The sequence below is a fragment of the Geotrypetes seraphini genome, chromosome 4 (assembly GCF_902459505.1).
Source record: "Geotrypetes seraphini chromosome 4, aGeoSer1.1, whole genome shotgun sequence".
Lineage (NCBI taxonomy): Eukaryota > Metazoa > Chordata > Amphibia > Gymnophiona > Dermophiidae > Geotrypetes > Geotrypetes seraphini.
The window spans coordinates 288,657,145-288,684,302 of NC_047087.1; positions in this window are offsets into that span (position 1 = coordinate 288,657,145).

The following is a 27,158-nucleotide window of genomic DNA, read 5'->3' on the forward strand; positions in this document are numbered from 1 at the left end:
ACACCCCCGAAGGCTGCAGGCCCCTACCCCACACCCCTAGGTCTACCCTGACACCCCCCACCTGCCGTACCTCATAGGAGAAAGTCTGGCTGGAGGGATGCTTACATCCTCTGGTCAGCAGACCCACCATTCCAAAACAGTGGGCATTCTGTGATGCATTGGGGAAGGGGCCTAAGGCCTTGATTGGCTCAGATGCCTAAGGCCCCTTCCATAGGAGAGGCCTTAGGCACCTGGGTCAATTGGAGTCTTAGGTCTCCTTTCCAGTGAATTCTAGAATTGTGTGACCTCAGACTCCCTTCAATCACTGTTAGGCAGAACTTACCTTGTCTGAATATCATTCAATCTGACAGTAATACCTGAATATAAAATACTACAAAATCAGACTCCTGAACAAGAGGCCTAAAATGTTGTTCATGACAATAAGTTTTAATAGATCATAATTAATTTGAGCTCTGCACGGAACTCAAGACACCTACCTACACCTATAGGTAGGTGTTTGCTGGCACTTCTCAACAACTAATGCCTAAGTAGGCATGGTTAGAGGCGGAATGTGGGCACGGAAAGGCTTAGGCGCAAGGAGGCACCTACAATATAGGTAATAAAAACTCACGCATACACTGCAGGTGTCTGCAGTACTTGCGCTTACCAGAGCCTAATTGCATTTAGGGGTCGGTAGGTGCAATTTTACAACTGGCACCTAGATTCGATTCACACACAAGAAAAGGGGTAAGCGAGGTGTCAAATCAGTCCAAAGGGGAAACCTTTATTATGTAAATCCCAACAAGGATCCAAGTTCAACAATATAAAATTGTCTTCTTTGGGGGACAAAATTATAATATAAAAAATTAAAAACATATATAAATACAAAATCACATAATAAAATCACAAAGCATCTGCCGATCGCATGTCAATCACACGATGGTGCCAGGTACAGAACTCCACCTACAACAAAGGTAGGTGCCGGAAATATAGGCCAGGGTTTTCCTGGCCTACATTTCCAGTGCCTACCTATGATATGTATCTTGCCTCTATAAGTGCTGTAGGTCGCCTAAGCCACTTCCGGTGTTAGCCATGGCGTCAGGCGGCCTAAAGTGTCTATAGAGGTACGATTCTGGCACCGAGTTTTTAGGTGCCAGTAGGCACCTTGAAACTAAGTTAAAAAACGTTGTTTCAACAGTATTTTTGTTACTGAGTTTGGGTGCCTTCCAGCGCCTAAAACACCAGTGCCCTTTAGAAAATCCGGGCCTGAATGCTTTAGCGCAGGGGTGTCCAACCTTTTGGCTTCCCTGGGTCACATTGGCCGCAAAAAAAAATTTTTCTGGGGGCCGCGCAAACGCTGCAGCAAGACAGAGGAGGGAGCCGACAAGATGGTAAACACCCAGGGGCAGCAGAGGAAAACACTGCATCGCCCTCGACCGGGGCCGCACAAAATAGAAACATAGAAAATAGAAGATGACGGCAGAAAAGGGCTACAGCCCATCAAGTCTGCCCACTCTGCTTACCCACCCCCTGTCTATGCCCTAATGACCCAATTTCCTTATCTTGACCCTCGTAGGGATCCCACATGGGTATCCCATTTATTCTTAAAGTCTGGCACGCTGTCTGCCTCGATCACCTGCACTGGAAGCTTGTTCCAATGATCAACCACTCTCTCTGTGAACATAAGAACATAAGAACATAAGCACTGCCTCTGCTGGGTCAGACCTGAGGTCCATCATGCCCAGCAGTCCGCTCACACGGCGGCCCAACAGGTCCAGGACCTGTGCAGTAATCCTCTATTTATACCCCTCTATCCCCTTTTCCAGCAGGAAATTGTCCAATCCTTTCTTAAACCCCTGTACTGTACTCTGCCCTATTACTCCCTCTGGAAGCGCATTCCAGGTGTCCACCACTCGTTGGGTAAAGAAGAACTTCCTAGCATTCGTTTTAAATCTGTCCCCTTTCAACTTTTCCAAGTGTCCTCTTGTTCTTTTATTTTTCGAAAGTTTGAAGAATCTGTCCTTCTCTACTCTCTCTATGCCCTTCATGATCTTATAAGTCTCTATCATATCCCCTCTAAGTCTCCTCTTCTCAAGGGAAAAGAGACCCAGTTTCTCCAATCTCTCAGCGTATGAGAGGTTTTCCATCCCTTTTATCAAGCGTGTCGCTCTCCTCTGAACCCTCTCGAGTAACGCCATATCCTTCCTAAGGTACGGAGACCAATATTGGACGCAGTATTCCAGATGCGGGCGCCATGAAATTTTCCGCCCCTGAGTTTGAGCGGGTGCCCTCTTGTGGCCGAGGGTCCCTTGAGAAAGAAAATATCATCTTCCACTTCACGGAGCCGCAGGTTGGACACCCCTGCTTTAGCGTGTCTAATCGTAGGCCATTTTTTTGCTGCATTAAGAACATAAGAACATAAGAAGTTGCCACCACTGGGTCAGACCATTGGTCCATCGCACCCAGCGGTCCACTCTCGCGGCGGCCCGTCAGGTCCATGACCTGTAATGTGGTTCCTGTCCGTTTCTGTAACCTACCTCTTCTTTTTTATACATAAGCATACATAAGCACTTAACACAGCTTAATAAAAGGGTCCCTCTGAGAGTTATGCTCATAAACTAGGCTCTTTGAAATTTTACTAGGACTGAGTGCATAAGTATTTTTCAAAATTTAACGAAATTCTTAAATTTAGGACAATACTTAGAAATAAAACAAAAAACAAATGAAATAAGATAAAACCTTTTTTATTGGACTAACTCAATGCATTTTAGTATTAGCTTTCGAAGGTAACCCCTTCTTCAGATCAGAAATAAGCAAATTTTGATAAATATCAGTATACATAAGGGAAAACATACCTCTTCATCTGACCCCATGTCCTCGATCCATGGACTGCAAAGAATTGTATATTGGTAACTGAACCAGTCTGTGTCATGTAAGGATAACTACACCTAATATGTGCCAACTAGGAAGAAAACTTGCAATGTTGGGGTTTTTTTTTTTCCAATTCTTTATTCATTTTTCCATCTTTCATCAAGTATACAATTTTACATCAAATGAATCATACACATCACTTGAAATTCTTTCTATTATCATCTAAATACATAAATTTTCCCTCTCCCCCACCCACCCTTTTCACAGATATTATGATCAAAATTTAACATACATATGCTATACTCAAAAATATGGATTAAACCTATATACCCCCCTCCCATAATTATAATTGTGCTTTCAATGTAAAAAGGTGTCTAATCATTGTAATAAGTTGTCAACATCCTGGTTGGCATTACTATTTTTAATATGATATCTGTGTAAGTTGATCCTAATCTTTAGCATCTGGCCTATTTCACCAATGTAACATCTTTCTTTGTAATTTTTGCATTGAATGATACTCGTATACACTACATTAGAAGATGAACATATGAAGGATCCCTTTATGTTGAATGTTTTTCCCATATGAGTGACCGTGGGATCCTTTGAGATGAGCTCGCGGAGTTTGCAGCTTGCCACACTGAAAGAATGTGTGCCATTCTCTTCTTTGTGGGTTTGTGTAGGGAGTTTGCTTTTTACCACTTTCTGTTTCAGATTAAGTGACTGACAGAAGGCCAGTATAGGTGGAGCTGGGAATATTTCTTTTAGTAATTCATCTTCCTGGAGTAGTGGTTTTAGATCTCTAAAGAGTGACTGGGGTATGTGCAAATTTTTTTTTTCATGTGAGTAACAAGTTCTAAAAACCAATTTTTGATCCCAGTATTAGCAATACATTTCTCTATATAGCACAAAAACCCATCACACATATGGTAATTGATTTAGTTTAATTTAATTCATTTTTTATAGCTTAATTTTGTTTGAAAGTCAGGTCAGTAGTTTTGGAATCTACCTTGTACAATGTATGAACAATTGCTCATGTGCTTCGCTTAAAGAGAACATACTATGTCATATTGATATAGGGACTTTGGATCATCTGCTATATATTTGTCCGTTTATATTTATATTTTGGAAGTCAATTTGGGGACAAATAAATTTAGTTTTGGATTCGAATGTTCCACTATCATATGAGGCTATAATTTGTGGAACAGATATTACATGTGAAACCCACTCTAGATAAATATAAGAGTCGACTATTTATGATCATGACAGGTATAGCCATTCAATTGATAACGAGTAACTGGAAGAACCATGATAGAATAAGTTATACTTTTTGGTGGGTGAACGTGTGTACCGCATACAGATATGAAAGAATTAATGCAGAGTGTAGGGGATTTAGTGATGTTTTTAATAAAGTTTGGAGCCCATTGACTAAATTTGTAAAATTATAATAATTTATGTTTATCTTATCTTTCCTTTTGTTCATTTACCTTTACACATCCATGGGGGTTGGGGGTTGGAGGGAGGGGAATAAATATTGATGGGGACATTTGGGTAACTTTATTCTTCATTTATACTATATATTATGTTATATTATGTTGTTATTATTATACATAGGATAACTGAAAATCTTGAATGATATATGATATATATGTTACCTGTACAGATATTAGTGTAATATAGTAACATAGTAACATAGTAGATGACGGCAGATAAAGACCCGAATGGTCCATCCAGTCTGCCCAACCTGATTCAATTTAAATTATTATTTTATTTTTTTTTTTTCTTCTTAGCTATTTCTGGGCGAGAATCCAAAGCTTTACCCGGTACTGTGCTTGGGTTCCAACTGCCGAAATCTCTGTTAAGACTTACTCCAGCCCATCTACACCCTCCCAGCCATTGAAGTCCTCCCCTGCCCATCCTCCTCCAAACGGCCATGCACAGACACAGACCGTACAAGTCTGCCCAGTAACTGGCCTAGTTCAATCTTTTATATTATTTTCTGATTCTAAATCTTCTGTGTTCATCCCACGCTTCTTTGAACTCAGTCACAGTTTTACTCTCCACCACCTCTCTTGGGAGCGCATTCCAGGCATCCACCACCCTCTCCGTAAAGTAGAATTTCCTAACATTGCCCCTGAATCTACCACCCCTCAACCTCAAATTATGTCCTCTGGTTTTACCATTTTCCTTTCTCTGGAAAAGATTTTGTTCTACGTTAATACCCTTTAAGTATTTGAACGTCTGAATCATATCTCCCCTGTCTCTCCTTTCCTCTAGGGTATACATATTCAGGGCTTCCAGTCTCTCCTCATACGTCTTCTGGCGCAAGCCTCCTATCATTTTCGTCGCCCTCCTCTGGACCGTCTCAAGTCTTCTTACGTCTTTCGCCAGATACGGTCTCCAAAACTGAACACAATACTCCAAGTGGGGCCTCACCAATGACCTGTACAGGGGCATCAACACCTTCTTCCTTCTACTGACTACGCCTCTCTTTATACAGCCCAGAATCCTTCTGGCAGCAGCCACTGCCTTGTCACACTGTTTTTTCACCTTTAGATCTTCGGACACTATCACCCCAAGGTCCCTCTCCCCGTCCGTGCATATCAGCTTCTCTCCTCCCAGCATATACGGTTCCTTCCTATTATTAATCCCCAAATGCATTACTCTGCATTTCTTTGCATTGAATTTTAGTTGCCAGGCATTAGACCATTCCTCTAACTTTTGCAGATCCTTTTTCATATTTTCCACTCCCTCTTCGGTGTCTACTCTGTTACAAATCTTGGTATCATCTGCAAAAAGGCACACTTTTCCTTCTAACCCTTCAGCAATGTCACTTACATACATATTGAACAGGATTGGACCCAGCACCGAACCCTGAGGGACTCCACTAATCACCTTTCCTTCCTTCGAGCGACTTCCATTAACCACCACCCTCTGGCGTCTATCCGACAGCCAGTTTCTGACCCAGTTCACCACTTTGGGTCCTAACTTCAGCCCTTCAAGTTTGTTCAACAGCCTCTTATGAGGAACTGTATCAAAGGCTTTGCTGAAATCCAAGTAAATTACATCTAGCATATGTCCTCGATCCAGCTCTCTGGTCACCCAATCAAAAAATTCAATCAGGTTCGTTTGGCACGATTTACCTTTTGTAAAGCCATGTTGCCTCGGATCCTGTAACCCATTAGATTCAAGGAAATACACTATCCTTTCTTTCAGCAACACTTCCATTATTTTTCCAACAACTGAAGTGAGGCTCACCGGCCTGTAGTTTCCTGCTTCATCCCTGTGACTACTTTTATGAATAGGGACCACATCCGCTCTCCTCCAATCCCCAGGAATCACTCCCGTCTCCAGAGATTTGTTGAACAAGTCTTTAATAGGACTCGCCAGAACCTCTCTGAGCTCCCTTAGTATCCTGGGATGGATCCCGTCTGGTCCCATCGCTTTGTCCACCTTCAGTTTTTCAAGTTGCTCATAAACACCCTCCTCCGTGAACGGCGCAGAATCTACTCCATTTTCTCGTGCAACTTTGCCAGACAATCTCGGTCCTTCTCCAGGATTTTCTTCTGTGAACACAGAACAGAAGTATTTGTTTAGCACATTTGCTTTCTCCTCATCACTCTCCACATATTTGTTCCCAGCATCTTTTAGCCTAGCAATTCCATTTTTTATCTTCCTCCTTTCACTAATATATCTGAAAAAATTTTTATCTCCCTGTTTTACATTTTTAGCCATTTGTTCTTCCGCCTGTGCCTTCGCCAAACGTATCTCTCTCTTGGCTTCTTTCAGTTTCACCCTGTAGTCCTTTCTGCTCTCCTCTTCTTGGGTTTTTTTATATTTCATGAACGCCAACTCTTTCGCCTTTATTTTCTCAGCCACTAGGTTGGAGAACCATATCGGCTTCCTTTTTCTCTTGTTTTTATTGATTTTCTTCACATAAAGGTCCGTAGCCATTTTTATCGCTCCTTTCAGCTTAGACCACTGTCTTTCCACTTCTCTTATGTCCTCCCATCCTAACAGCTCTTTCTTCAGGTACTTTCCCATTGCATTAAAGTCCGTACGTTTGAAATCTAGGACTTTAAGTATCGTGCGGCCGCTCTCCACTTTAGCCGTTATATCAAACCAAACCGTTTGATGATCGCTACTACCCAGGTGAGCACCCACTCGAACATTAGAGATACTCTCTCCATTTGTGAGGACCAGATCCAATATCGCTTTTTCCCTTGTGGGTTCCGTCACCATTTGTCTGAGCAGAGCCTCTTGAAAGGCATCCACAATCTCCCTACTTCTTTCCGATTCCGCAGACGGAACATTCCAGTCCGCATCCGGCAGGTTGAAATCTCCCAACAGCAGAACCTCCTCTTTCCTTCCAAACTTTTGGATATCCACAATCAGATCCTTATCAATTTGCTGCGATTGAGTCGGAGGTCTGTAGACTACACCCACGTAGATAGAAGTTCCATCTTCTCTTTTCAGAGAAATCCATATCGCTTCTTCCTCTCCCCAGGTCCCTTGCATTTCGGTCGCTTGGATATTGATCTTTACATAGAGAGCTACTCCTCCACCTTTATGACCATCTCTGTCCTTCCTAAAAAAATTATATCCCGGTATGTTTGCATCCCATCCATGTGATTCACTGAACCATGTCTCTGTGATAGCAACAATATCTAGATCTGCCTCTAATATCAGGGCTTGCAGATCATGAACTTTGTTGCTTAGACTGCGAGCATTTGTGGTCATCGCTTTCCAGCTATTTTTCAGCGATAATCTCCTTTTTTGTATGGATTTTTGTGTCGTTTCACTTTCCGTTGCAATACTAAGAAATGAGTTGCTGATATTGCTTATGTTGCAGCCTTTACTACTATCACATCTTTTCTTTTGCCGGGGGTGGTCTCTATAATTGTCCTTCGTACATACACCACCCCCACCTTCTAGTTTAAATGCCTAGAAAAATATTGTCTAAATTTCTCTGCAAGGTTTCTTTTTCCTGCTGTAGTAATATGTAGCCCATCAGTGCAATATAGCTTCTTGTCCTTCCATGTATTTCCCCATCCTCCTATGTACCTGAAGCCTTCTTGATGACACCAGGCTCTGAGCCATCTATTAAAGTCCTCTGTGTTTTTCACTCTTTGCTCTCCTTTTCCATATGCAGGCAGTATTTCAGAAAAAGCTAAAGTCTTTACAAAAGGTTTCACGCCCTCACCAAGCTCCCGAAAAGCTTTCTGTGCTGCAAGTGTGGAGTTGTTGGCCAGGTCATTTGTTCCCAGATGGATAACAACATCAGTGTTAAAATCCTTAGTTTCTTCCTTAATTATAGTCAGTATTTGCCTGGAACTCCTGGTAGCTGAGGATCCTGGAAGACATTTCACTATTTTGGTCTCCTCGCCCTGTGTTCCAAAGTTAATGCCTCTGATGATGGAATCTCCCAACAGTAATAGTTTTCTATTTTTGGCTTTTTTATTTGTACTTAGGGTGCTCTTGTTCTCTTGAGTTTCCTTCATTGGTTCAAGTCCCATCTCCCTTCTGTTTTCCTCAGTATCACAGTGCACTAGTGGAGCGAAGGAATTCTGTAGAGGTAATATTAGTGAAGGTGGATGTTTCTGTGTTACATGTCGCAGTCTTCCTGAGCCTACTGTGACCCATTTATTCCTGGGCTGTTTTATTCTTTGAGGTAGAGGTGGTAAGTTGGTATGATTTTGTGGAGTGATGGAAGCTGCTTTAATTGTATTCAATTCCTGTTTAAGTTTGCAGAGCTCCTCCTTAATACTGGCAAGTTGAAGACAGATGGGGCAAGCCTTAAGCCTCCAAATAGTATGTCTTGGAATTAAAGCACCACAGTGATTGCATAGAATAAAGGTCATCTTGATTGGTTGTGAAGTGACCAGAAATATAGGCTCTATACCACCTAAAACACAGTATTTTAAACAAAAATGCAGGAAGAGGAAATAAGATTTAACAGAGGAAAGAGAAGGATTTATTTTTTGTGCTTTTTTATATTTTTTTTAGTAAGAAACAGGGAGGAGAAGAGAAATTAAGCAGATATAATGCTGAAAACCAGTGAAAAGAGCAGAATATGAAATGTTGAGTAACTTAGCTTTTAGAAGTTCACAGGGCAGCCTTGTTTCAGCAATGTCCCAAAGATAATGCAATATGTAATACCTATTGTTTGATCATTTGTATGACACTGTTTTAGATTAAAAATCAATAAAGATAAAAAATAAATAAAGAGAACATAAGGCCTCATTTACAAAGCTGCGCTATTGGCTGTGTTGCGCTAACAGCCCCAAAGCACAGAGATTTAAAGGGCTTCGGGGCTGTTGCCGCGTGGCAGCCGCTAGTGCGGCTTTGTAAAAGAGGCCTATAGTTTAGGAGCAAAATAAGTGAGTGGTAACAGGGAAAAATTTAAGGCAGGGAAAAGAAGTTAGGAGTTTTGCACTGATTTTCAGCTCATTAATTAGACTCATATATTACATTACATTACATTACATTAATGACTTCTTGTAATCCGCCTGTACCTTGCAGTTCTGGGCGGATTACAAAAGAAACTAGCTGGACATTTCCAGGAAAATTACAATTTAGGGTTCTGGATTACAAAAAGATGACTGGACAGTTCCAGGAAATTTACAGTTTGGGGAGCTGTTTACATGGTTGAGATTTTGAGGAGAAAGAATTACGGATATATATTAAGAATATATCTAGGTAAAATTAACGATAGACCTATTTATACTTTTAACCTCCTAATTTTTTTTTTTTCAGTTCAATCTGTTTATTAAGTGTTTTACAGATAGAAAGAACAACAAAATTATCAGGAAATATCAATACCATATGTAAAGTAACATATGCATGTCATGAAAGTAAACAGCATCATGTTGACAGTTACAAATTACAATTTTTGCATAGCTACAAAATCGTCAATGGGAGTCCATAATAAATTCTGTGAATGATTTAGTAAAGGATAACGTTTCTCATTAGCGCATTGTTCGAAGCGTTTAAACAAGCATACCGAGTTCTAAGCTCCTAAATTAAGATGAATTTTCAGCTGAAAAGTAATGCTCCTAAATTTGGATAAAAATAGGAAGCTAACTGAGGAACATAAATTAGGAGCTCAGCATTTTCTAAATATTAGGCCTATTGTAGGAAAACTAAAAACAGCATAATAGAAAGACGCCATGGATCAACGAAATTGCAAGAGAGTATGAAGGAAGCCTAATGACAGACGTTAGGATAACAACTGAAATGGTTCAGAAGTAAGCCAGAAAGGTCAAAAACTTGAGTTCCCCTAGAAAAGATGAAAATTCATGGATTTTTGGCTAAAATATCTGACAAGTCTACTTCCCAGATTAGCAACACATTTCATCAGCATTCTGCAAACAACTAATGATGAATGTATGACAACAGGAAGAACCTTTTGGACCCAGAGAAAAAGCTCTAATCCTGATAACTACAAGCCAATAACTTGCCTACCCACCACTTTAAATCATTCATTGGCATTATAACTAGCTTATATACATATTTGGATGAAAATTATCTTTTCCCAACAGAACAAAAGGGAACGTTCGAAAATTAAAGAGGGACAAAAGACCAATTGCTGATTAAAAAGATGATTTTGTAAAATTCATAAAGGAGGAAAAACAACTTTGTGGCTTGGATTGACTACACGAAGGCATTTGATTCATTTCCCCGTAACTGGATCACATAGGGGTCCTTTTACGAAGGCGCTTTAGGGCCTTAACGCGCGGAATAGCGCGTGCTAAAATGCCCCGCTACCGCCTCCTCTTGAGCAGGCGGTAGTTTTTCGGCTAGCGCAGCGCTATAGCACGCGCTAATCTGGTGCACGCGCTAAAAACGCTAGCGCAGCTTCGTAAAAGGAGCCCATAGAGTGCAATTCTATAATGGGGCAGGGCTCTGAGTTTCTGGCCCAGAAATATCTAACAAAAAGGACCATTTCAACTAAATAATTCATTTATGGAGCATGTGTGGTTCATTCGGGACTTTATCTGCCATCTTTTTACTATGTTACTTTGTTACTATGTAGGAAAGAACCTATATGTAGCCTAGGAACCTGATTCTATAAATGGCGCCCTAATTATAGACACCTAGGGGTCCTTTTACAAAGGCGTGGTAGCAGTTTAACGTGCAGAATACCGCGCATTAAACCGACTGCTGCGCTAGTACCTAACGCCTCCATTGATGAGGCGTTAGGATTTTAGGCTGCCGCAGGGATTAGCGTGTGATGAAATGTCTGACGCGTTAACCCCCGTAGCACGCCTTGATAAAAGGAGCCCTTAGTGATACCTAACTAACCTCCTCCCTTTTATAAAACTGTAGCGCGTTTTTTAGCACCAGCCACAGCGGTATCAGTTCCTACGTCACAACTGTTACTGGCACGACCAGCACTACAAATTGGTTTAATTGGCATGATAATTTATCACATCATTAAAAACTGCATTAATTTTTTAAAATTATCTAATTAGGGTTGTATGCAGAATACTTCCACACACCCCAGCAGATGGCACCAATAAGCATAACTCTTCGATCGAGCAAGACCCTCCCAGTAGAAGAATCCTTCAAAATCCTAGGTTGCATCCTGGACTCCACACTTAGCGTGGAACCACAAATCTCCAGTCTCTGAAATAAATCCTTCTATACCTCGAGACAACTAAGACTAATCTGACCATACTTTCACCAACACCACTTTGCCTTAGTTGTATAGCTGATGATACCACTACAACTTGACTACTGCAACTCCATCTACATGGGAATCAACACCACTCTGATTCACAAAATGCAACTCATCCAAAACACTGCTGTCAGACTAATCTTCAACCTGAGAAAATATGACTCAATTACAGCCTTCATCAGGCAGCTGCACTGGTTACCCATCCCGTCACGAATAACCTTCAAAACTTCATGCATCATTCACCGTATACTTTACAGAAACTCTGCGGCTCCTCTCATCCAGCTCTTCTCCAAGGCATGGTCTACTTCCTGCAGAACCCTCAACAGAATACTTCTAAATCTCCCTTCCACAAAAAATCTGCAATACAAGCGTGTTTTCCACTCTACGCTCACCTTTCTAGGCGTAAAAACTTGGAATGACCTTACTGAAATGACCAGGATGGAACCTAACCACATCAAATTCCGGAAGAAACTGAAAACTCATCTATTTGACACCTAATCACTTGTATCCTCTTCTCCTCCTGTATCTTCCTGCCCTCCATTGTCCTCCCTACCCTCTTCTAACCACTTCCTGTGTAATGTCGCCAAGAGCTTGTATAGCTATGTGCGACGCACAAATGGAATAAATAAATAAAAATACCATGTAGTGCCTAGTGACGCCTAAGTCAAGGCACCTTGTGACATCTACCTGAAAAGTAGGCATAGTTAAGGATGGAGAATAGACGTGGTTAACTTAGGTATTGCTAAGTGTCTGTGTTAGACGTCGGTAAATAAAGCCAGGAAATCTCTGGCCTGATATTCTGGTGCCTCCAATAGGAATGCCTACACATGTCTAGGTGCCTGATTCTATAAACAGCACTCTAATCATAGATGCCTAGCAATATCTAATTAAAATTCACATGCAATTTTTAAAATTTGGAGTAATTGGCATTGTAATTTACCACGCCTTAAAAACTACATTACAATTTAAAAAAAAATTTATCTAATTAGTGTTTTACGTGGAATACCACGTAGCGCCTAGTGACGCCTAAGTCAAGACGCCTGGTGACACCTACCTGAAAAGTAGGCATTGTTAAGGATGGCGAATAGGCGTGGTTGACTTAGGTGTTGCTAAGTGTCTATGTTAGGGGCCGGTAATTTAGGCCAGGAAATCTCTGGCCTAATATTCTAGAGCCTCCTACAGAGATGCCTAATGATGCCTAAAGAAGCCTAGGCACTCTTAAGTATAATTCTATAAGTAATAACTAGTGGTTAATTGTGGGGCTGGCATTAGGGGAGCAAACAGGGCAGCTGCCCTGGGCCCCATGGTTCTGGGGGACCCCATAGGCTGACACATCCTCCCCCTTCTAAGCAAGCCTTCCGATGTCGCCTTCACTCTTCATTCAACTTCTCATCTATTTTTGTTACAGGGACTAGCAGCTGTGACAGCGACTCTGAAATGCAGCTGCGGCCTCCCTCCCTGCTTTCCTTCTGCCATGGTTCACCCTCAGATGTCCAGTATACTGGGGAATCCCTTTGGGTTAATTTGGCCAGAGGGAAGGACAAATGCTTGTATCTTGGCGTAATTTACAGACCCCCAAGACAACAGGATGACCTGGATATGGAAATAATCGAAGATATAGAAAATATCACCTTGCGTGGGGACATGGTATTGCTAGGTGACTTCAACATGCCTGATGTGGGTTGGGTTACCCTTACCTCTGCTTCCGGCAGCAGCAGGAGGCTATTAAACTCTATGAAAGGAGCAAGCCTCAGGCAACTGGTGTTGGAACCGACAAGGGATCAGGCAATACTGGACCTGATACTTACCAATGGAGAAAGTGTCACAGAGGTCTCGGTGGGCGACACATTGGCCTCCAGTGACCACAACATGGTATGGTTCAATATCAGGAAAGGTTTCACTAAATCTACTACACTAACCAATGTCCTCAAATTCAAGGACACAAATTTCAAAGAAATGGGAGACTTCGTTCACCAGGCGCTACAAAGCCAAGAAGAAACCGATAACGTGGAAGACATGTGGTCGACTTTGAAAGCAACCATACAAGAAGCAACAAACCGCTATGTAAAATCAGTAAGTAAACGGCGAAAGAACAATAAGCCACAGTGGTTTACTGCGGAGATCTCAGACCTGATCAAGGAGAAGAAAAAAGCATTCATCTCTTACAAACAATCAGGGAAGCAGGACTCTAGAGCAGACTACCTGGCCAAATCAAAAGCCGTCAAAACAGCAGTCAGGGAGACTAAATTCCTCATGGAGGAGTCTCTAGCAAAGAACATCCAGAAGGGAGATAAATCCTTCTTTAGGTATATCAGTGATAGAAGAAAAAACTCAGGCGGGATTGTACGTCTTAGGAAACCAGACGGAGACTATGTGGAAAAGGATTCGGAAAAAGCCCAGCTATTAAATGAATACTTCTGCTCAGTCTTCACCCGAGAAGCGCCAGGGCTCGACCCTCAGCTACAGATAAGGGTTGGCTCAGTTGACCCGTTTAGTAACTTTGAGTTTACGCCCAGCAGTGTCTACAGTGAGCTGTCAAAGCTCAAGGTTAACAAAGCAATGGGGCCGGACAACCTGCACCCCAGGGTGCTTAGGGAGCTGAGTGATGTCTTGGCGGAGCCACTGTCCGAGCTCTTCAACCTCTCCCTTAGTACAGGCAGCGTCCCGTTGGACTGGAGGACGGCTAACGTCATTCCACTCCACAAGAAAGGCTCCAAGATGGAGACAGCAAACTACAGACCAGTGAGTCTAACATCGATAGTGAGCAAACTAATGGAAACTCTAATCAAACACCAATTAGATAAGATCCTGGATGAGGAGAATCTACGGGATCCCCGACAACATGGATTTACTAAGGGGAGATCCTGCCAATCCAACCTGATCAGCTTCTTTGACTGGGTAACGGGGAAGCTGGATATTGGGGAGTCCCTGGACATCGTGTACCTGGACTTTAGCAAAGCATTCGATAGCGTACCACACCGCAGATTACTGAGCAAGATGAGTTCTATAGGATTAGGTAACACATTGACGAAATGGGTTGGGAGCTGGCTTGGAGGTAGGCTCCAAAGGGTGGTGGTGAACGGCACCCCCTCCGAAATGACGGAGGTGATTAGTGGAGTACCATAGGGCTCAGTCTTGGGCCCAATCCTATTCAACATCTTTATAAGAGACTTGGCAGAAGGGCTTTGAGGTAAAATAACATTATTCGCCGATGACGCCAAACTGAGTAATGTAGTGGGCAAATGCACAACAGACGAAGATTCAGTGCCCGACAACATGATGCACGACTTACTCCTACTGGAGCGATGGTCTAGGACATGGCAACTCAACTTCAATGCCAAAAAATGCAAAGTTATGCACCTGGGCAGCCAGAATCCATGCAAGTCTTATACCCTTAATGGCGAGATCCTAGCAAAAACGGTAGCAGAACGAGACTTGGGGGTAATCGTCAGTGAGGACATGAAGTCTGCCAATCAAGTGGAGCAGGCTTCGTCCAAGGCAAGACAAATCATGGGCTGCATACGAAGGGGTTTCGTCAGTCGTAAGGCGGAAGTCATTATGCCATTGTATAGATCCATGGTGAGGCCCCACCTGGAATACTGTGTGCAATTCTGGAGGCCGCATTATCGCAAGGATGTGCTGAGACTGGAGTCGGTGCAAAGAATGGCCACCCGGATGGTCTCGGGACTCAAAGATCTACCATACGAAAAAACGGCTTGACAAATTACAGCTATACTCGCTCGAGGAGCACAGAGAGAGGGGGGACATGATCGAGACGTTCAAGTATCTTACGGGCCGCATCGAGGCGGAGGAAGATATCTTCTTTTTCAAGGGTCCCACGACAACAAGAGGGCATCCGTTGAAAATCAGGGGCGGGAAACTACGAGGTGACACCAGGAAATTCTTTTTCATTGAAAGAGTGGTTGATCGCTGGAATAGTCTTCCACTACAGGTGATTGAGGCCAGCAGCGTGCCTGATTTTAAGGCCAAATGGGATCGGCACATGGGATCTATTCACAGGGCAAAGGTAGGGGAGGGACATTAAGGTGGGCAGACTAGATGGGCCGTGGGCCCTTATCTGCTGTCTATTTCTATGTTTCTATGTTTCAATGATGCAACTTCCTTTTTCTGCCTGGGCGGACCGCGGCACAAGAAAGCAGGGAGGGAGGCCGCAGGCTGTGTTTCAGAGTTGCTGCCACAGCCGCAAGTTCCCTGCAACTAAAATGAATGAGACCAGCATGTTTAGAGGGGGGATGACATGCTGGGCCAAGAAGCCCTTTGGACCAACTGTTGGTAGAATGGAAGAGGGGTTTTCAAAGAAATGCCAGACTGTGGGTGAAGTGGGGGTAAAGGTGAAGTACATATAGGGACAGAAACAGAGGGTACTAAAGAGAGAGTTGTTGTGCAGTGGTCTGGAGGGAGAGAAGAGAAAGGGAGAGAAGTAGGAGATGGGGTGCTGTGAAGGAAAGGGAAAAGAGATACTTGGAGGGAGAACAGTTGGGAAGAGAAAGGCAGAGATGATGGACCTGGGGGTGGTATAGAGGGAGGAAGCAATATAGAATAGGAGGATAGGATAGCTGGAAAGAGAGAGGGAGAGATGGTGGACCTTGGGGAGGCAGGGAGAGATATGGGATGGTAGGGCAGTTGAGAAAAGAAAGGGAGAAAAATTGGACCTAGGGATTGAAGAAGGAGAGGGAGGGAGAAATGTTAGGTCTTTGGGTGGAAGGGAAAAAGAGATGCAGCATCTCTTTTTTTTCTCCTTCTCTCCCTCCCATTGGTCAGCATTATGGAGGGAGAGATGAAGAACAGAAAAGCGAGGGAGAGATGTAGGACCATGGTGAGAGAGGGTAAAAGGTGGACCCATAGGGAGCAAGAGAGGCGGGATACGAAGATGCTAGGGGATGGAGAGAAAGGGACAGGGAGTTATAGCCTTACAAGAGAGGAAGGGGGATTATGGAAGTGTTGAGCCATGTGGAAGAGGTCAAAAGGAGGATGACAGCATGAGAGAGACCAGTGAGTACAGTGGTGGTAATGGGGAGCAGACAGAAAGAAATAGGAGGCTGGGAAAGGAGTGAGATGGGAAATGGGAGAGCTACAGAATAAGAGGAGATGGAAGATTGATAGGTAGCTGAAAATTTAAAAAGGTGAAGGTTGAGAAAGAGGGCGAGATTTCAATGGACAGAGGCAGAAAAGAAAAAAGGAGGAAGTTGAAAGGGAAAAATCAATATGATGCATACAGGCATAGTGAGGGAATGGAGCAAGAGAGAAGAGAATAAAAGAATGGACAGCAGACACTGGAAAGAGAATTAGAAGAGAGACAAAAAGCAGAAAGAGAATCTGGGACCAAGATGATGGAAAACAAAATGACCAGACAACAAGGTAGAAAAAACTGTTTTATTTTGAATTTATTAACTGGAATATGTTAGCTTTAGGGTATGTACATCACAAATATATTTGTATCTATTCAGTGGCATAGCCACATGGCCAATTTGGGGGGAGGGGGGGCTGCCCAGTTCCATCCAGCCCTGCCCCATTATTTCCCAGCCCCGCCCCCACTGCCTGCTCTCGTTTGGCAGGAGGGTATCTGTGCATGTGCAGATATGATGCGATGATGTCTCACACACGTGTGCGTGCACATGATATCACTGCATGGCATCCACGCCTCCTGCCCGACGCGATTTTGAGGAAGCTTTTCAAAACCCAGACAAAGTCAGAACATGTGGAATTCCCACGCTAGTTTACAAGAGGCTCTGGAAATGTAAAGCCTCTTGTAAAATAGGAGCAGGGCTGCACGACCCAGCCCCTCTACATCCGGAGGGAACCTTAATTTTAGACAGCCGGACTGGGGGGGTGGGGAACTTCCACTCCCCACATAGACATGGGAGCACGTTTTGAAACTTGCTGCTCCCCAATCCCAACATTGATGCTCCTCCACTATCACAGCCCCACCCTGATGTCTCCCTAGCCTTCCCAGACACCATTCCATGACACCCCTTCTCCATTGCTCCTGACAAGGCCAAAGAATGAGACGGAGAGGGATACTGAGCTATACAATCAAGCCAGAGCCAACAAAAGTTGGATTTTTTAAAATTGTTTGATACAGAGATGTAAAAAAATTTTCAGTTTAACAGACTGTGGGACCCGATTCAGAGTTTCAGGATGTGAATATATATGTAAATTTTAAATTTATTTAATTTCTATACCATTCTCCCAGGGGAGCTCAGAACAGTTTACATTTAAAACTTTACAGTCCAATACACCAGCATTCATAGACAGACTTTTGATGCCTCATGATCCACCGAGAGCATTAAGATCTGTATCTCAAAACAACCTCAATATTCCATCTTTAAAAATAATTGGCACTCGTCGCACATCCATTTTCTCTGTAACAGCCCCAACGATCTGGAATACTCTTCCTTTAGATTTAAAAATGGAAGAAAATTTAAAAAAATTTTAAAAGTAAATTAAAGTGCTTTCTTTTTAAAGATGCCTTTAATTGAATTTCTTAAATTCTGAGATATACCAGCTTTTATTATTTCATTTAACTTCCCAGTCCCTTTCGTGTTTTCCTTGAATGTTTCTCACATTTTCTATATCAATTGTATTTCTCCCCTCCTTTCCTAATTGTGTTTTGGAGCCTTCAGGCCCATAATTACACTGTAAGTAATTTGTTGTCAATACTGAAAAATTTTTATATAGATATGTCTTAACTGTTTATTTTGTTTTAATGTTATATTAAACTCTGTACAACGCTTTGCAGTATCGATAAAGCGTTTAATCAAAAATCTGAATAACCAATAAGCATTTATTCAGGTACTCAAGCAGTTTTCCCTCTCTGTCCCGGCGGGCTCACAATCTATCTAACGTACCTGGGGCAATGGGGGGATTAAATGACTTGCCCAGAGTCACAAGGGGCAGCGTGGGTTTGAACCCACAACCTCAGGGTGCTGAGGCTGTAGCTTTAACCACTGCGCTACACTCTCCCCTAGGGTCAGTAGGATTTTTGGAATGGCAAGATTTTGTCTGCTGATTTGGCTTTTTCAATGTACTATTAATTCTCTTCTATGTGGAACATACTTGTGAACCTGAAATTTTTATTTTGAACGGGATACTAAATATTTTGTAGTAAAAAAAAAAAGTTATATATATATAATTTTAGGATAGAAAGAATTCAGTATTTTGATTAGATCATCATTTTTATGGATAAAGCCCCACCTAAGTGCCCCAGATTTTCATCCCCAAAATCTAGTATCCTTGATTTCAGAGTCACCTAACTTAAGTAGTAATGAAATATTTTTGAAACTTCAGTAAAATCCATGAAATCTCCATTTTTACTTTCCCCTCCCTCCTTTTTCATTTCCTCTCCTTTGCTGAATTAGTCTACTATCACAAAAAACAGAATTTCTTTTAGTTGGTTTACCATTTTACACCCATTTTCCTGGTTTACATTCTGCTAGAAAAGCTGGTCCAATGGTTAAAAGGGAAGGAGGGGGAGAGGGGTGTTTAACACGAGGACGGGCCTTGGAGTAATGGAGGTGTAGGAAGAGAGATTAATCTACCTGCTAGATGAAAAGGAGAAGTCAAATCTTCCTCATAAGCTTTTATCCTCATCCATCAAAGGTTGGCAGGTGAGGCAAAGTCCTCTATCAGGGATTCTCAGGGGATCAGTTATATTCCATTGAAGTGTTGCCTTTCCTCATGACCTTTGAGTGACCTTTCTGCATGCTTCCAGCTTCAGAATAAAGACCTGCAACCCGCTTTCAGGTGACTAAAGCTCACTGCCGCATAACCTCATTGTTTTTCAGTGCTATACGTCCGTTTTTTAAAAAATTTTGTAGACGATGGGAAAGACATATATACATTCAGACCCAAATCTGAATATTTCCATGTAACCTTAACTCTCAAGGAGAAAATGTTTTGTCTCATAGAATACAAGTGATTAAACAAAGTGTCTCATTAAAGATCTTAGATTCGATTCTTAGATACTTAGGGCCTCTTCTATCAGGCTGTGAGCCGTGCTGCTCCCAATGCTCATAGAGTTCCTATGAGCGTCGGGAGCAGCGCGGGCCATTCAGCGCGGCCCTCTGCGCTAAAAACTTCTAGCGCAGTTTGATAGAAGAGGCCCTTAGATTGTGAAAGTACCTGCATATAATAAATGTAAATTGCTTTGATTGTACCTCAGAAAGGCGGTATATCAAATCCCATTACCCATTTCTTGATTGCTTTTGATCAAATTGGTACAGTAAAAATGGTTTTATCAGGTCCCCTTTTACAGGGGAATTATAAATATGACGGTTCTGCGCCAAATTTTCAACATGGAAAAGTATTCTAACAGATGAAAGGTGCCGAAATAGGGCAGAAACAGCAGATCCATACATAAACACATTTATGTGCCCGCTGATAGAACAGTGCCTTTTTCCACAAAGATCTGCACAGGTGGCATGGGTGAATGTTAGAATAAAAGCCAACAGATATTTGTAAAATATCCACAACACAGCAAAAACGTGGCAATCCCTCCCTGTGCTGCAGATCAAGACTTGAACAATGTGTGTCTTTGGCCGAGGGTTCAACTGCTTGCTGCCATGACACATTTACAGTTTAAAACTGCCTCATGGCTGTCTTGCCCACCTGCTCTCTGCCAGGCGTTAGCGACTAGCGCGGCAGGTGGTTGAACGCATGGTATTCCGCGCGTTAACCGCCTACCGCAGCTTGATAAAAGGAGCCCAAAGTTAGGAAAGTTCCTGCTGAACCGGAACGTACGCAGGTAGGGCTGGTCTCAGGGCATTGGTCTTTGACCTAGGGGCCACCGTGGGAGCGGACTGCAGGGCACGATGGACCACTGGTCTGACCCAGCAGCGGCAATTGTTATGTTCTTAAGAGGACTTCAGAACTGCTTCAGAAAGTGGCAAGAACGATAGGATAAGTGTGTTCAAAGCGAGGGTTAGTATTTTGAGGGGGATTAATGGCAATGTGTCTTTTACTATAATAATTTTTTTATTTATTTAAACATTTACCATATTTTTGATCACACAAGTTTTCAAGTTTCAAGTTTCAAGTTTTATTAAATATTTGATGAATCGCCTATTAAAAAATTTCTAGGCGATGTACATAATCAGAGTAGAAATATTCAAGAAACTAAAATATAACAAATATTGACATATTACATTATAAATTTCATCCAAAACATACATGAGGGGTAAGGAATAAATAAAGTTACAAAGTTGGGTTAGAAAAAAGGGAAAAAACAAAAGGCTAGGTTTAACTTTATCAAAACACAAGATAAGGCTATCTCTAAAGTAGATAAACACTTTGAGATTAAAGATGATCTTTAAGTTTTGGTGCTTAGCGTAATCCTATAAGGCAGATGTACCTTTTATAGAATCGCACTATGTGTCATTCTAGTTGGTACCAATGTTTTGGGCACCATGTAAAAAATTTGGCCCTGAGTGTACATTAGCAGTAGGATATTTACCGGAGTGGTTTCCAAACCCCACAGCCAGTCAGGAATCAGAATATCTGCTATGAATATCCATGTGATAAATCTACATGCGTGGTTTTTTTATTTATTTTTTTTTTTTCATGCATACTGATTGCAAATAACCTGACAGTGGGGAAACTATTGGTCTTGTCGTATGATGAAATTGTGAGAACTGAAGAAAAAGATCTGCAGCTAATACTTGTGTCTTCATCTCATTTTGAAAGATTAGGTGTAGTGGGCTGGATTTTCAGCCAGTGCGGTTAAACGGATTAAGTTAGGTGCATAACTGAGTTGGACAGTGCTGCAATCTTGAGTCTGTCCCCTTCACCTTCATCCCATGCCCCCTCATTCCACAGTCTCCTCTTAGTTGAAAGAGATTCACCTCCTGTGTATGTCAGGGAAATAATTACATTTCTCTATCGTATCTCTCCTCTCCGACCTTTCTTTTGGTTAGGCAGACTAGATAATCCGTATGGTCTTCATCTGCCTTAATTTTTCCTTTTTTTAAACTTTATTTAGTTTTTAATGCCAACAAAAAGTGCAATACAATTTATATACAAGCACTTATAATCAATCAGTATCCCTCCCCCATCCATCATTACCATCAGGAATAATACAAAAAAAAAAGATATCCCCCCCCTCCTGCTCCCATCCCCCCTGGATGTATGGGTGAAAAACAACAGAAAATAAAGAGATAAAGGACAACTATAATAAATCTATAAAAGACGTCAATGGACCCCCAAACTAATTTGAATATCTTATTATTGCGCAGCATGTCAGCATTCATTTTCTCATATTTATAAGTTAAACATAAGCTCGCCCACCAAAAAGGAAAACTAAGGTGATCCCAATTCTTCCAATTGCGAGTAATCATTTGCATGGCTATCACGGTCATAAAAAGGAAAAGCCGGCATTTATAGCGGTCCTTAATTTTTCTGTATATATATTGAGATCTTTAAGTCTGTCCCCACTAGGGTTACCATTTTGCGGTCCGCAAAAATCCGGATACATGGCCCTGCCGTTCCGCCTCTGACTCCACCCTGTTCTGCCCAACCCCGCCCAGTTCCACCTTCGGCTCCACCCTGTTCTATCCCAGCCCCTCCCAGTTCAGACAGCCCCACTCCCACAAACCTCCTCTCTTCTTCCTTGACAAGCTCCGGCCACACCTGGAGGGCCTGGAGCATGCGCGGATGTGTGTGATGTCATCTGTGCATGCTCAGAGGCCTTCCGGAGGAAGCCGGAGCTCCGGGGCCTTCCAAAACCTGGACAAACTGCCGGGTTATGGAAAGTCCATCCGGGACCCTGGACAGTCCTCTAAAAAGAGGACATGTCCGGGTTTTGTGTTCCCTCTAAGCTGAGCAGGTGTCCTCCAGCTGCATTGCTACCACTAGGGGGTGGAATATTTTCAGTCGCTAAGGACAGGTATGTTCCCTGGAGTCCTGCAGAACTTGCCTGTCCCTCACAATTGAAAAATGTGACAGTAAAACAGCACCCTCTATTGGTGAGACTGTGGGTGGAGGACTCCTGCTCAGCTTAACTTCCCCATACACCTTAAGATGAAGACCACTTGCCAATTTAGTAGCTGCCCTCTGAACCTACTCCATCCTGTTTATGTTATTTTGAAGGTGCGGCCTCTAGAACTAAGGTCTCACCAGACTTATACGGAGGTACCATGACCTCCTTTTTCCTGCTCACTATTCTCTCTGTTCACCCAAGCAATTTTTTGGATTTTGCCATTGCCTTTTCTATCTGTTTGGTAACCTTAAGATCATCACATACAATCACCCTCAAATCCTGCCCTTCTTTTGTGCAAAGAAGTACTTCTCCCACTAAACAGTACCTTTCCTTTGGGTTCTTGCTTTTTTTTTTCTTCAAGATACGAAACAACAAGGGAAACGATGTTCTTGATCTAAAAGTCATTAATGACAAATATTCTCAAATAAAAGTGATGCGGACAATATAAAGTCAATTCATACAACACACAACGGAAGTAGTGGTGCGGACCCGACCAGGTCCGTGTTTTGGTTATGGATAACCTTCTTCTGGGGTCCAATCGAAATGCATCACAAAATTTAATTTATGTGTTGAGGGACATAGCAGTTCACACAACATTGGATGCAAAAGAATCTGTCCAGCAGACTTCAAAGTGCATTCAAACATTATTTTGGCTGTAAAGTTGGCAACCAAGATATAGCGTGGGCAGCTCATGTGTGCTGCACTGTCTTCTATTCTGGATTAACACAGTGGCTGAATGGGAAACAGAAGAAGATGCCTTTCGCTGTACTCATGGTGTGGCGCGAACCAACAAATCATCACTCAGACTGTTATTTTTGCATGACAAAAATTGCTGGATTCACAAAGAGGAATAAATCAAAAATTGTGTATCCTGATTGTCCATCAGCAATTAAACCCATTCCTCATGACTCGGAGAATCCAGTTCCAATTCCTCCTTCCACATCTGCAGCACAATGTGCCGAAAGTTCAGATGAAAAATGTATCTCTGCTACTGTGGAGGAGTTGTATGAACCTGAAGAGGATGAAAAACCACCTCACCTGCTAACTCTAGAAGATCTTAATGATCTGGTTAGAGCAGGGGTGTCCAAGTCCCTCCTCGAGGACCGCAATCCAGTCGGGTTTTCAGGATTTCCCCAATGAATATGCATGAGATCTATTAGTATACAATGAAAGCAGTGCATGCAAATAGATCTCATGCATATTCATTGGGGAAATCCTGAAAACCCGACTGGATTGCGGCCCTCGAGGAGGGACTTTGACATCCCTGGGTTCGAGATTTGCACTGTCAAAGGAGAAAGCAGAATTGTTGGGTTCAAGGATGAAGCAATGGAATCTTTTAAGGCAGGACACCAAAATATTGTTTTTTTCCTTGATTGTCACACAAAGAGAGACAAATGTACAGTACAAGCGTAAAAGCAAGTGTCTCAAACTTTTCTGAACATGCTGACATCACTTTTGTGTGAGTTAAGAGAGGCGTAAATATATGCTGTAACATGTCTCCTTAGTGTCGTCGTGTTTGTTTTCAGAGTAAACTCCTTAACACAAGTTTGGTGGGCCACAGTTCATACTCGCAATATTGTGCCGATATGGCAAACTGTCTTAAAAAATCAGTAACATGTATCTCATAAACCTGACATGCTAGCTGAATTTCAATTACAGATCTGAAATCAGCATCATTAAATTAACTAAGAACATTTCTTAAATTCTCAGTAGCAAAGAAAGACTTTTTTTTTTTGGTTGCCCAGTGTAATGAAGGCTCTTGATATGGTATTTACAGGCAAGGAAATACTTCTAGTACTTATCATTTCTATAGCACTACTATACATACGCAGTGCTGTACATCAAAACAGAAGAGACAGTACCTGCTCAAAAGAGCTTACAATCTAATTAAGACAGACACACTAGACAAGAAGGTGCATCAATATTCAGGGCTTAGGTGGGGGAATTACAGAGGGAATGATAACACAGATATTAGTGCTTAGAAGGTGGATTGGAGTTTGGAATTGAAAGCATTTTCAAGTGGGCTTTGAGTCTGGATTTGAAAACCGCCACAGATGGAGCTTGATGTATCAAGTCAGGCAGCTTGTTCCAAGCTTATGATGCAGCAAAGTAGAAGTGACAGAGTCTTGAGTTGGCTGTAGAGGAGAAGGGTACAGCTAAGAGAAACTTACCCGATGAGTGGAATAACAGTTAAAACAAAGATCAGATTGGTCCATGCATTCATTTTCTCAGTGGTCAATTGTAGAAGCTGGACATTATGGAAGCAAGATAGAGGATTGACTCATTTGAACTCTGCTGCTGGGGAAGGATTCTATGTGTGCCATCGACTGCCAGGAGAGCTAACAAATCAATTTTGGAAGAGATCAGACTGGATATGTCCCTCGAAACCCACTTGATGAAGTTACAACTATCTTATTTTGGCCACATTGTTAGAAGAGAGATCACTGGAGAAGAATATCATGTTTGGGATGATCGAAGGAACTAGGCGAAGAAGGTGACCTGCAACTTAGTGGCTGGATACGTCGACAACTACGTACTATGGGGATGACACTGGAGGACCTTGTCGGACTAGCACTTGACCAACTAATCAAGTTGCTAGTACTCACACCCAAGTCGATTACACACAGTAATTTTTAATGGTGCCGATTTTTCAGCATCATATACAGAATTTAGTGGAAATTCATCAACGGGCAATAAATGCTAAGATGCCTATTTGAATATAATGGGCCTCTTAGCTTTTAGTGCATGCTAACATGGTTAGTGTGTGTTAAATCACTTTGTACCCATTGATAAATTCTTAGTCCATAATGAAGATGAAAATATAACTAAGGATATATACGAATAAGCTCTCTATGTACCTTTATGCAGTCCTTACCCAGTTGAATATTCACCACCTTATTGTTAAGTTGTAATGAGGAGAAAAGTGATCGGAGACTACTTAACACCTTAAAATTCGACAGGTTAAAATGTTCTCGGATTTATTTTCAGCAATTTATGAAATTCTTAGTATTCTGACAATTCGTTTCCTACAACACACTCAGATCGACCACAACTTTATGACACCTAGCCTTTGTGCTCCATTGACATAATTTAGGGGTCCTTTTATTAAGGTGCACTAACCGATTTAGCATGACCTAAATGCTAAGGTGCCCATGGAATATATGCCTTAGCATTTAGTGTGCGCTAAATCGTTTAGCCCGCCTTAATAAAAGGACCTCTTATATAGATGATATGCAATGAGAATGGTAATAATTTCATAATCACGCTAGTACAGCTTGTAATTCATGATTTTTTATCGTACTTCAGAAATTAGGTTAGGAAAACAATACAGAAACTTGAAATAAAACAAAAACAAAACCAGAAACGTCTACTCGTCTAGCCGAGAGCACTCAGGACTTCTGCATGCCTTCTCTCTCTTTTTTTTCTGTCTTAGCTCTAGATCACTCTTCATGCTTTTCTAGCCTCTTGGAGGCTCAGCACATTCAGTACCATCCCTCCCCCAACCAGCTCTTTGCCAACAAAGGCAGAGCATTTTAACCTCAACATGAACATCTCCAGAAGGACTGAATGGACTACAAGTACTTGTAAATCTTACAAAAAATGAAGAGCAGAGTGCTTGATTCTGTGTACTGAAAAGGATGGTGATTGGATAGTGACCTCTTGATCTGTTGACCTGGCCTCTTAAGTGTGGGGCTGACAACCTGGTGAACAGTAGGCAAGGTCAATTGCTCCACAAGAGTCCAGATGAGGAGAAAAGAGGGAAGAGAAGGATCCATATTTCCAGAGCTTTTACTTCATATAAGTGGGAGAAACATTTAGTGAACAAAACAGTGAAACTAAAGATTGTTCCTGAAAGAGATTCCACTTAAAACATCAGAAAATACTACAATAAAGTAATCAACAACGTGGAACAATTCCACACAAGGATTTCTTTGATAGTTAAAGACAAAACAAAGATTCTGGATTTTTAAATTTTACTTTTAATATTTTTACGCATTAGCAAATGTATTTCATGAAGTGCTTTATCCCATGAAGGTTTATGATTCTTCTCATAGAAGCAGGTGGAGAGTAATTTTAATAACAGGTTGCCTAGGCTGGGAGTGAAGCAGATACCTATTTTATAAAGATACATAAAGGGGCATTTTCGAAAGAAGATCCAAGTCAGAATTGGGACATCCTGCTCATAACATCCCCTCCAAAAAAACCCTGTCCGTCCCACAGCTTGTTTTGAATAGGAAAAATGTCGATATTTCTTGTTAGAAAATATGTGAGCAGGATGTTCTTGTGCTGAAAACGTCCAAAATTAAACATATAAATGACAAAAAAACAAAACAAAAACCAAGCACAAAAATGTCTGGCATAATTTGTACAAAAAGGCTATACAGATGTCCCTGTAGGGCAAAGGGGTAGCATAGTAGTCATTTCAGTGGACTTTAAACAAAAGGATTAAGGAATCCCACCTTAATGTTATGGTGATCTCTCCAGGAACAGATCTAAAAAAAGACCAACAAATACCAACTGAGTACCCCCACCCAAGCTCCGCCCCAGACCCACCGAAGCTCCACCCCTTCGCCGCCGGGGATCTCTCCCTGTCAGAATTGATATGGGGGGGGGAAGGCCTATAGGCCGGCTGTGTGC